The following is a 12,500-nucleotide window of genomic DNA, read 5'->3' as shown; positions in this document are numbered from 1 at the left end:
CCGTGACCCAGACGGGACTGTGCGCACCCCGAGTCAGACTCGGTTCGGCGCGGCCCGCTGCGGCCGGCTGGCGAGGTGAGATGTGGGCCATTGCCGCGCTCCCGACGAACCGTTCCGGGGGGCTGGTGACGTCGCGCGTTCGGCGCTGATGCTGCGACCGGGAGGGAAGCTGCGCCCCGTCCGAGTCAGACTCGGTCGTTGCGGCCCCCCCGAGCCCGCACGCCTCACGCGGAGGGGTCATACGCCCCGGCGGCCACGATAGACGCCTCCCGCTTCGCGGTGGTCGGGAAGGCGTGTGCGGATATGTGCGGAGGTTGGGACTCGGGCTTGGTCTTTGAGAAATCGGTTTCGCGGTCGACCGGCGCGGCCGGCGGACGCCCACGTGGCGTGCCGCAAGTCGGATCGCGCGCTCGGCCTCCGTGGATGGCCTCTGGGTGAGGTTGAGCCGGGGCGTCTCGGTTTCGCTGCCGTACGGTTCGCGCTAGGCCTGCGCGGGCGGCGCGGGGCGCGCGCTCGCGCGGCGGCCGTAGCGCTGGAGTGCGACCCGCAAGTGGGGAGGAACCGTCCACCCAACGCCGGCGGTAGCCGGGGCCGGTGGGGGCCCTACCAAGGCGGGTCATGGGCGCATGTCGGTCAGGTTATAAGAGTGTTTTTTTCGCTCCGGGCTAGAGCCGGGTGAGGTCGTCTCGAACCACGTGCCTGAAGGCCGCCTCGCGCCGGATTCGGCCCCGCTCATTCGTCGGAGTGACCGCCCGACGCGGGCATCGCTAGATTAGCCGTGGCCCCGATCCTTCCCCATCGACAGCCTTTCGCCCCCTTCGCTCCGGCCTCTGAGGCGGCCGGTACCCCTTTCTTGGATGAGACAGAACCCTTGACGGGCCGTTCGCAGATTTTTGCCCGGGCTTTGTTTACCGAGGCGGCCGGTACCTCCGTCTGCCTTGGATGGACCGCATCCGCAGATTTTCGTCCGGCCTTAGCTTAAGGAGACGGCCGTTGCCTCCGATCCTCCGGGCTAGAGCCGGGTGAGGTCGTCTCGAACCACGTGCCTGAAGGCCGCCTCGCGCCGGATTCGGCCCCGCTCATTCGTCGGAGTGACCGCCCGACGCGGGCATCGCTAGATTAGCCGTGGCCCCGATCCTTCCCCATCGACAGCCTTTCGCCCCCTTCGCTCCGGCCTCTGAGGCGGCCGGTACCCCTTTCTTGGATGAGACAGAACCCTTGACGGGCCGTTCGCAGATTTTTGCCCGGCCTGTGTTTAAGGAGGCGGCCGGTACCTCCCTCCTTGGATGACCAACAACCCTTGACCGGCCATTCGCAGATTTTTGCCCGGCCTGTGTTTAAGGAGGCGGCCGGTACCTCCCTCCTTGGATGACCTTCTACCCTTGACGGGCCATTCGCAGATTTTTGCCCGGCCTGTGTTTAAGGAGGCGGCCGGTACCTCCCTCCTTGGATGACCTTCTACCCTTGACGGGCCATTCGCAGATTTTTGCCCGGCCTGTGTTTAAGGAGGCGGCCGGTACCTCCCTCCTTGGATGACCTTCTACCCTTGACGGGCCATTCGCAGATTTTTGCCCGGCCTGTGTTTAAGGAGGCGGCCGGTACCTCCCTCCTTGGATGACCTTCTACCCTTGACGGGCCATTCGCAGATTTTTGCCCGGCCTGTGTTTAAGGAGGCGGCCGGTACCTCCCTCCTTGGATGACCCACTACCCTTGACGGGCCCATTCGCAGATTTTTGCCCGGCCTGTGTTTAGGGAGGCGACCGGTCCTCCGTAGCTTGATCGGATTTCCCTTCCGGCCTGTGTTTAAGGAGGCGGCCGGTCCTCCGTAGCTTGATCGGATTTCCCTTCCAGCCTGTGTTTAAGGAGGCGGCTGGTCCTCCCCGGTCGGTTGCCAAGCGACCGGGACCCGCAAGTGGGCAGGAACCGTCCACCCAACGCCGGCGAGCCGGGGCCGGTGGGGGCCCTACCAAGGCGGGTCTAACTTCAGGCGGTGCAAACGGGGGAGGGGGGTAAGGACGGCTGCCGGGAGCAGACAGCCGTCCCCGGGAGGGGGTAGTAGCTTCGCGGCGGCCGCCGGGAGCAGACGGCCGTCCGCGCATTCTGCCAATGCCTGTAGGACTTTGAATATTTCACAGCCGTGCTGTGGCACTTAGAAAGTTTTTCAGAGACGTGGCACTTAGAAAGTTTTTTCAGAGATGTGGCACTTAGAAAGTTTTTCAGAGATGTGGCACTTAGAAAGTTTTTGAGAGATGTGGCACTTAGAAATTTTTTGAGAGATGTGGCACTTTGAAAATTTTTGAGAAATGTGGCACTTAGAAAATTTTCTCTCTCTCTCTGGAAGTGCCGTGCCTTCTTCAGTTCTGCTATCCGAGCAGGGGACGCTTGCTGGCGGCCGTTACCAGCGCTCGGACCAGGCCCAATTGATTTGCATGGAAAACAATTGCGTCCCCCATGCTCGTTCTGACTATATTTTGCGAAAGGGGGGTAAAGTGATGAGTACACTAAGTGGGGGGACCAACCCATGTACTCTAGAAAAAGTACATGGGTTGACAAAAGACCAGTTCGTACTGCACCCCTGGTACCCAAACCCCTGGTACCTTTAGGCACTTAGAAAAATTTCGCCCAAATTTGGAGGTCGCTCCAGGGGAAGAGGCCGAATTTTCGCCTATTACGGCCGACCGCGGGAACCAGCCGAGGCGGACGCTTTTCGGCGCAAGAGCCGTTGGCACTTAGAAAATATTCGCTAAACTTCAAAGGACCTCCAGGGGAAGAGGCCGAATTGTCACTTTTTCTGGCCGACATCGGGAACCAGCCGAGTCGGACTCTTTACGGCGGAGCAGCCGTTGGCACTTAGAAAATATTCGCCAAACTCGGCCGGACTTCCAGGGGAAGAGGCCGAATTGTCACTTGTTCTGCCCGACATCGGGAACCAGCCGAGTCGGACACTTTAAGGCGGAGCAGCCGTTGGCACTTAGAAAATATTCGCCAAACTTGAACGGACCTCCAGGGGAAGAGGCCGAATTTTCACCTGTTCTGGCCGACATCGGGAACCAGCCGAGTCGGACTCTTTAAGGCGGAGCAGCCGTTGGCACTTAGAAAATATTCGTTAAACTTGAAAGGACCTCCAGGGGAAGAGGCCGAATTGTCACTTGTTCTGGCCGACATCGGGAACCAGCCGAGTCGGACGCTTTAAGGCGGAGCAGCCGTTGGCACTTAGAAAATATTCGTTAAACTTGAAAAGACCTCCAGGGGAAGAGGCCGAATTGTCACTTGTTCTGGCCGACATCGGGAACCAGCCGAGTCGGGCCCTTTAAGGCTGAGCAGCCGTTGGCACTTAGGAAATATTTGCCTTAACTCGGCCGGACTTCCAGGGGAAGAGGCCGGATTTTCACTTGTTCTGGCCGACATCGGGAACCAGCCGAGTCGGACGCTTTAAGGCGGAGCAGCCGTTGGCACTTAGAAAATATTCCCCAAACTTGAACGGACCTCCAGGGGAAGAGGCCGAATTTTCACTTGTTCTGGCCGACATCGGGAACCAGCCGAGTCGGACTCTTTACGGCGGAACAGCCGTTGGCACTTGGGAAATATTCGCCGAACTCGGCCGGACTTCCAGGGGAAGAGGCCAATTTTTCACTTGTTCTGGACGACATCGGGAACCAGCCGAGTCGGACCCTTTACGGCGGAACAGCCGTTGGCACTTAGGAAATATTTGCCTTAACTCGGCCGGACTTCCAGGGGAAGAGGCCGGATTTTCACTTGTTCTGGCCGACATCGGGAACCAGCCCAGTCGGACTCTTTACGGCGGAGCAGCCGTTGGCACTTAGGAACTATTCGCCGAACTCGGCCGGACTTCCAGGGGAAGAGGCCGATTTTTCACTTGTTCTGGCCGACATCGGGAACCAGCCGAGTCGGACCCTTTACGGCGGAACAGCCGTTGGCACTTAGGAAATATTTGCCTTAACTCGGCCGGACTTCCAGGGGAAGAGGCCGGATTTTCACTTGTTCTGGCCGACATCGGGAACCAGCCGAGTCGGACCCTTTACGGCGGAACAGCCGTTGGCACTTGGGAAATATTTGCCTTAACTCGGCCGGACTTCCAGGGGAAGAGGCCGGATTTTCACTTGTTCTGGCCGACATCGGGAACCAGCCGAGTCGGACACTTTACGGCTGAGCAGCCGTTGGCACTTAGGAAATATTTGCCTTAACTCGGCCGGACTTCCAGGGGAAGAGGCCGGATTTTCACTTGTTCTGGCCGACATCGGGAACCAGCCGAGTCGGACACTTTAAGGCTGAGCAGCCGTTGGCACTTAGGAAATATTTGCCTTAACTCGGCCGGACTTCCAGGGGAAGAGGCCGGATTTTCACTTGTTCTGGCCGACATCGGGAACCAGCCGAGTCGGACACTTTAAGGCTGAGCAGCCGTTGGCACTTAGGAAATATTTGCCTTAACTCGGCCGGACTTCCAGGGGAAGAGGCCGGATTTTCACTTGTTCTGGCCGACATCGGGAACCAGCCGAGTCGGACACTTTAAGGCTGAGCAGCCGTTGGCACTTAGGAAATATTTGCCTTAACTCGGCCGGACTTCCAGGGGAAGAGGCCGATTTTTCACTTGTTCTGGCCGACATCGGGAACCAGCCGAGTCGGACGCTTTACGGCGGAGCAGCCGTTGGCACTTAGGAAATATTCGTTAATCTTGAACGGACCTCCAGGGGAAGAGGCCGAATTTTCACTTGTTCTGGCCGACATCGGGAACCAGCCGAGTCGGACGCTTTACGGCGGAGCAGCCGTTGGCACTTAGGAAATATTCGTTAATCTTGAACGGACCTCCAGGGGAAGAGGCCGAATTTTCACTTGTTCTGGCCGACATCGGGAACCAGCCGAGTCGGACACTTTACGGCGGAGCAGCCGTTGGCACTTAGGAAATATTCGCCAAAATGTTCCGGACCTCCAGGGGAAGAGGCCAAATTTTCACTTGTTCTGGCCGACCGGGTGAACCGGCCGAGGCGGACACTTTACGGCGGAGCAGCCGTTGGCACTTAGGAAATATTCGCCAAAATGTTCCGGACCTCCAGGGGAAGAGGCCGAATTTTCACTTGTTCTGGCCGACCAAGGGAACCAGCCGAGGCGGACACTTTACGGCGGAGCAGCCGTTGGCACTTAGAAATTATTCAGACTTCCATAAACACACATCGGCCTTTTGCCGTCACTGCCCGGGATGGGCACCGTGGTAGCTCGGACAGTTCGTGTGACAGCTTCCGCTGGCACTTAGACAATTTTTAAAATGAAAATAAACAGTTCTGCACATACGTGCCGACTATATTTTGCGAAAGGGGGGTAAAGTGATGAGTACACTAAGTGGGGGGACCAAGTACATAAAGCCCACCCCTGGTACCTCAGAGAGGCCGAATTGACACATTTTGTGTCCGACCGCGGGAACCAGCCGAGGCGGACGCTTTTCGGCGCAAGAGCCGTTGGCACTTAGAAAATATTCGTTAATCTTGAACGGACCTCCAGGGGAAGAGGCCGAATTTTCACTTGTTCTGGCCGACATCAGGAACCAGCCCAGGCGGACGCTTTTCGGCGCAAGAGCCGTTGGCACTTAGAAGATATTCGTTAATCTTGAACGGACCTCCAGGGGAAGAGGCCGAATGTTCACTTGTTCTGGCCGACATCGGGAACCAGCCGAGTCGGACGCTTTACGGCGGAGCAGCCGTTGGCACTTAGAAAATATTCGTTAATCTTGAACGGACCTCCAGGGGAAGAGGCCGAATTTTCACTTGTTCTGGCCGACATCGGGAACCAGCCGAGTCGGACGCTTTACGGCGGAGCAGCCGTTGGCACTTTGAAAATATTCGTTAAACTTCAACTGACCTCCAGGGGAAGAGGCCGAGTTTCCACTTGTTCTGGCCGACATCGGGAACCAGCCGAGTCGGACACCTTACGGCGGAAGAGCCGATGGCACTTAGAAAATATTCGTTAAACTTGAACGGACCTCCAGGGGAAGAGGCCGAATTTTCGCTTGTTCAGGCCGACCGGAGGAACCGGCCGAGTCGGACACCTTACGGCGGAAGAGCCGATGGCACTTAGAAAATATTCGTTAAACTTGACAGGACCTCCAGGGGAAGAGGCCGAATTTTCGCTCGTTCAGGCCGACCGGAGGAACCGGCCGAGACGGACACCTTACGGCGGAAGAGCCGATGGCACTTAGAAAATATTCGTTAAACTTGACAGGACCTCCAGGGGAAGAGGCCGAATTTTCGCTCGTTCGGGCCGACCGGAGGAACCGGCCGGGTCGGACACCTTACGGCGGAAGAGCCGTTCGCACTTAGAAAATATTCGTTAAACTTGACAGGACCTCCAGGGGAAGAGGCCGAATTTTCGCTTGTTCAGGCCGACCGGAGGAACCGGCCGAGTCGGACACCTTACGGCGGAAGAGCCGATGGCACTTAGAAAATATTCGTTAAACTTGACAGGACCTCCAGGGGAAGAGGCCGAATTTTCGCTCGTTCAGGCCGACCGGAGGAACCGGCCGAGTCGGACACCTTACGGCGGAAGAGCCGATGGCACTTAGAAAATATTCGTTAAACTTGACAGGACCTCCAGGGGAAGAGGCCGAATTTTCGCTCGTTCAGGCCGACCGGAGGAACCGGCCGAGTCGGACACCTTACGGCGGAAGAGCCGATGGCACTTAGAAAATATTCGTTAAACTTGACAGGACCTCCAGGGGAAGAGGCCGAATTTTCGCTCGTTCAGGCCGACCGGAGGAACCGGCCGAGTCGGACACCTTACGGCGGAAGAGCCGATGGCACTTAGAAAATATTCGTTAAACTTGACAGGACCTCCAGGGGAAGAGGCCGAATTTTCGCTCGTTCAGGCCGACCGGAGGAACCGGCCGAGTCGGACACATTACGGCGGAAGAGCCGATGGCACTTAGAAAATATTCGCAGAAGTTGGCCGGACTTCCAGAGCGAGAGGCCGAATTGTCACATTATTTGGCCGACTAGGGGAACCGGCCGAGTCGGACACCTTACGGCGGAAGAGCCGATGGCACTTAGAAAATATTCGTTAAACTTGACAGGACCTCCAGGGGAAGAGGCCGAATTTTCGCTCGTTCAGGCCGACCGGAGGAACCAGCCGGGTCGGACACGTTACGGCGGAAGAGCCGTTCGCACTTAGAAAATATTCGTTAAACTTCACAGGACCTCCAGGGGAAGAGGCCGAATTTTCGCTCGTTCGGGCCGACCGGAGGAACCGGCCGGGTCGGACACGTTACGGCGCAACAGCCGTTGGCACTTTGAAAATATTCGCCAAAATGTTCCGGACCTCCAGGGGAAGAGGCCGAATTTTCGCTCGTTCGGGCCGACCGGAGGAACCAGCCGGGTCGGACACGTTACGGCGCAACAGCCGTTCGCACTTAGAAAATATTCGCCAAAGTCGTCCGGACCTCCAGGGGAAGAGGCCGAATTTTCGCTCGTTCGGGCCGACCGGAGGAACCAGCCGGGTCGGACACGTTACGGCGATACAGCCGTTGGCACTTTGAAAATATTCGCCAAAATGTTCCGGACCTCCAGGGGAAGAGGCCGAATTTTCGCTCGTTCGGGCCGACCGAAGGAACCAGCCGGGTAGGACACTTTACGGCGGAACGGCCGTTGGCACTTTGAAAATATTCGCCAAAATGTTCCGGACCTCCAGGGGAAGAGGCCGAATTTTCGCTCGTTCGGGCCGACCGGAGGAACCGGCCGGGTCGGACACGTTACGGCGCAACAGCCGTTGGCACTTTGAAAATATTCGCCAAAATGTTCCGGACCTCCAGGGGAAGAGGCCGAATTTTCGCTCGTTCGGGCCGACCGGAGGAACCAGCCGGGTCGGACACGTTACGGCGGAACAGCCGTTGGCACTTTGAAAATATTCGCCAAATGTTCCGGACCTCCAGGGGAAGAGGCCGAATTTTCGCTCGTTCGGGCCGACCGGGAGAACCAGCCGAGGCGGACACTTTACGGCGGTTGAGCCGTTGGCACTTAGAAATTATTCAGACTTCCATCAAACACACATCGGCCTTTTGCCGTCACTGCCCGGGATGGGCACCGTGGTAGCTCGGACAGTTCGTGTGACAGCTTCCGCTGGCACTTAGAAAATTTTTAAAATGAAAATAAACAGTTCTGCACATACGTGCCGACTATATTTTGCGAAAGGGGGGTAAAGTGATGAGTACACTAACTGGGGGGACCAAGTACATAAAGCCTACCCCTGGTACCTCAGAGAGGCCGAATTTTCGAATTCTGAGGCCGAGCTGGGGAACCAGACGAGGCGGACACTTTTCCGAGCGAGAGCCGATGGCACTTAGAAAATTTTCGGCTAAGTCGGCAGGACTTCCAGAGCGAGAGGCCGAATATTCGTCATCTGTGGCCGACCGGGGAACCAGCGAAGGCGGATAGGCGGTCACGGAGGTCCCGCCGGCTGGTCCGCGGGCCAATTTGGGTCCCGTAATTTAGCGGTCGCGGTCCGGAATCCACGCCGAGGGGGGAACCAGCGGAGGCGGATAGGCGGTCACGGAGGTCCCGCCGGCTGGTCCGCGGGCCAATTGGGGTCCCGTAAGTTAGCGGTCGCGGCCCGGAATTCGCGCCGGCCGGGGAACCAGCGCAGGCGGATAGGCGGTCACGGAGGTCCCGCCGGCTGGTCCGCGGGCCAATCGGGGTCCCGTAAGTTAGCGGTCGCGGCCCGGAATTCGCGCCGGCCGGGGAACCAGCGCAGGCGGATAGGCGGTCACGGAGGTCCCGCCGGCTGGTCCGCGGGCCAATCGGGGTCCCGTAAGTTAGCGGTCGCGGCCCGGAATTCGCGCCGGCCGGGGAACCAGCGCAGGCGGATAGGCGGTCACGGAGGTCCCGCCGGCTGGTCCGCGGGCCAATCGGGGTCCCGTAAGTTAGCGGTCGCGGCCCGGAATTCGCGCCGGCCCGCAGCCACCGCCAGGCGGATAGGCTGTCACGGAGGTCCCGCCGGCCGGTCCGCGGGGGGAACTGCGCCCTCTGGCGGACACGCCATTGTAAATGAATGGGGTTTGGCACTTAGTGCATTTTTCGCCGAAGCCGACGAGCGCTCCGGGCGAGGAGGCCGGATTCTCGCCATCCGTGGCCGGCCGGGGAACCGGCCAAGGCGGATAGGCGGTCACGGGGGTCCCGCCGGCTGGTCCGCGGGCCAATTGGGGTCCCGTAAGTTAGCGGTCGCGGCCCGGAATCCGCGCCGGCCAGCAGCCACCGGGAGGCGGGTAGGCTGTCACGGAGGTCCCGCCGGCTGGTCCGCGGGCCATTTAGGGTCCCGTAGGTGAGCGGTCGCGGCCCGGAATCCAGGCCGGCCAGGAGGCACCGCCAGGCGGATAGGCGGTCACGGAGGTCCCGCCAGCTGGTCCGCGGGCCATTTATGGTCCCGTAAGTTAGCGGTCGCGGCCCGGAATCCACGCCGGCCAGGAGGCACCGGCAGGCGGATGGGCTTTCACGGAGGTCCCGCCAGCTGGTCCGCGGGCCAATTAGGGTCCCGTAAGTTAGCGGTCGCGGCCCGGAATCCGCGCCGGCCAGCAGCCACCGCCAGGCGGGTAGGCTGTCACGGAGGTCCCGCCAGCTGGTCCGCGGGCCAATTAGGGTCCCGTAAGTTAGCGGTCGCGGCCCGGAATCCGCGCCGGCCAGCAGCCACCGCCAGGCGGGTAGGCTGTCACGGAGGTCCCGCCGGCCGGTCCGCGGGCCAATCAGGGTCCCGTAAGTGAGCGGTCGCGGCCCGGAATGCACGCCGGCCAGGAGGCACCGCCAGGCGGATAGGCGGTCACGGAGGTCCCGGCGGCCGGTCCGCTGGCCAATTACCTCCAGCCGAGCGGATATGAACTTTATTAGCACCTTCTACGAGATGGCGGAGCCTTATTCGACAACCAGCACCTCGGCTTAGCATTTTCCACGGCCCGCTGATCTTCCAGAAGACGTCCAGCCGGTTTCCTCCTCACATTTTAAGCCGGCCGAGGCTTCCGGCACCCCGGCTAAGCTTTCTCCACGGCCCGCTGAGCTTCCAGAAGACCTCCAGCCGGTTCTCCCGGTGCTTTCCTCCTCACGTTTTAAGCCGGCCGAGGCTTCCGGCACCCCGGCTGAGCTTTTTCCCACGTCCCGCTGAGTTTCCAGGGGACCTCCGGCCGGTTCTCCGCGCGCTTTCCTCCTCACTTTTAAGCCGGCCGAGGCTCCCGGCACCCCGGCCAAGCGTTTCCCACGGCCCGCTGAGCTTCCAGGGGACCTCCGGCCGGTTCTCCGCGCGCCCCCCTCCTAACTCGACGCCCGAGGAGGCTCCCGGCACCCCGGCTAAGCGATTTGAACGGCCCGCTGATCTCCCGGAGGTCGCAACGGGGAATTGCCTCCCTCTCGCGGACACGGCGCGTAAATGCACCGCCTCTCGCACTTGGCGCACACTCACTGGCATCGCTACGCCTCCCGTGGCACTTTAAGCGACCGGGACCACCGCGAGCGCGGGCGATGACTAAGAGGCTCCCCGGCCGGCCTCGCGGAGCTCCGACGCTCCCCCGCCGGACTTCCGGCGGCCGGCCGGAGCCTCGGCACGGCTGCCGCACTCCCTAATAACACCCCGCGGACCCCCGCGAGCCGAACGCTCGCTGCCGCGGGCGACCCCTGCCAAGGCGGACGCGTGACGGCGCGGGAGCCCTCGGCACTATATCACGGTCACGTATGTAGTCAAATCGTGTAAAATCACCGTTAGTTTATTCATAATATAGGTAATAATTAAATAAATATTAACATCGCGTATATTATTAATAAACACATGTATGTATTTATTTAATAATTAAATAAATATTAACATCGCGTATAATCATGCGCAATACTTCGTGGCCGACCGGGGAACCGGCGAAGGCGGACGCATCGCGGCGCGAGAGCCGTTGGCACTTTGGAAAAAAAATAAATAAATAAATAAATAATAATTCGCCGACCGGGCTCCGGGGGAAGAGGCCGGCTTTTCGCCGTTCGCGGCCGACCGGGGAACCGGCGAAGGCGGACGCGCTCTCTAACGAGCCCCGCCGGCCGGAGGAAGTGCGCCCTCTGGCGGACACGCCGTTGTAAATGAATGGGGTTTGGCACTTGGTGCATTTTTCGCCCAAGTCGAAGCGCGCTCCGGGCGAGGAGGCCGGATTCTCGCCACCCGTGGCCGGCCGGGGAACCGGCCAAGGCGGACGCGCTCTCTAACGAGCCCCGCCGGCCGGAGGAAGTGCGCCCTCTGGCGGACACGCCGTTGTAAATGAATGGGGTTTGGCACTTGGTGCATTTTTCGCCCAAGTCGAAGCGCGCTCCGGGCGAGGAGGCCGGATTCTCGCCACCCGTGGCCGGCCGGGGAACCGGCCAAGGCGGACGCGGTCTCTAACGAGCCCCGCCGGCCGGAGGAAGTGCGCCCTCTGGCGGACACGCCGTTGTAAATGAATGGGGTTTGGCACTTGGTGCATTTTTCGCCCAAGTCGAAGCGCGCTCCGGGCGAGGAGGCCGGATTCTCGCCACCCGTGGCCGGCCGGGGAACCGGCGAAGGCGGATAGGCTTTCACGGAGGATCCGCCGGCTGGTCCGCGGGCCGATTAGGGTCCCGCGAGTGAGCGGTGGCGGTCCGGAATCCAGGCCGGCCAGGAGGCACCGCCAGGCGGATAGGCTTTCACGGAGGTCCCGCCGGCTGGTCCGCGGGCCGATTAGGGTCCCGCGAGTGAGCGGTGGCGGTCCGGAATCCAGGCCGGCCCGGAGCCACCGCCAGGCGGATAGGCTTTCACGGAGGAGCCGCCGGCTGGTCCGCGGGCCGTTTAGGGTCCCGTAAGTTAGCGGTCGCGGTCCGGAATCCAGGCCGTCCAGGAGGCACCGCCAGGCGGATAGGCTTTCACGGAGGTCCCGCCGGCTGGTCCGCGGGCCGATTAGGGTCCCGCGAAGTGAGCGGTGGCGGTCCGGAATCCAGGCCGGCCCGGAGCCACCGCCAGGCGGATAGGCTTTCACGGAGGAGCCGCCGGCTGGTCCGCGGGCCGTTTAGGGTCCCGTAAGTTAGCGGTCGCGGTCCGGAATCCAGGCCGTCCAGGAGGCACCGCCAGGCGGATAGGCTTTCACGGAGGACCCGCCGGCTGGTCCGCGGGCCGTTTAGGCTCCCGTAAGTTAGCGGTCGCGGTCCGGAATACAGGCCGTCCAGGAGGCACTGCCAGGCGGATACACTCTCTAACGAGCCCCGCCGGCTGGTCCGCCGGGGGAAGTGCGCCCTCTGGCGGACACGCCGTTGTAAATGAATGGGGTTTGGCACTTAGTGCATTTTTCGACCAGCGGCAACGCAGGCTGACGGGCGGCCGCTTCCACGGGCCGGCACTACTCTACGGAGGCGCTAGCCGCCTCCGGTGGGGGCCGTGTGATCTCGCTGGATGCCCGAGGACCTTCCGCCAGGCCCGGCCGCAGCTTTTGCGCGCGCCCGGTCCTATTATCTGGTGGAAGCTGGAGGCCGGGG

The sequence above is a fragment of the Syngnathus scovelli genome, unplaced genomic scaffold (genome assembly GCF_024217435.2).
Source record: "Syngnathus scovelli strain Florida unplaced genomic scaffold, RoL_Ssco_1.2 HiC_scaffold_375, whole genome shotgun sequence".
Lineage (NCBI taxonomy): Eukaryota > Metazoa > Chordata > Actinopteri > Syngnathiformes > Syngnathidae > Syngnathus > Syngnathus scovelli.
This window is presented reverse-complemented; position numbering follows the sequence as displayed.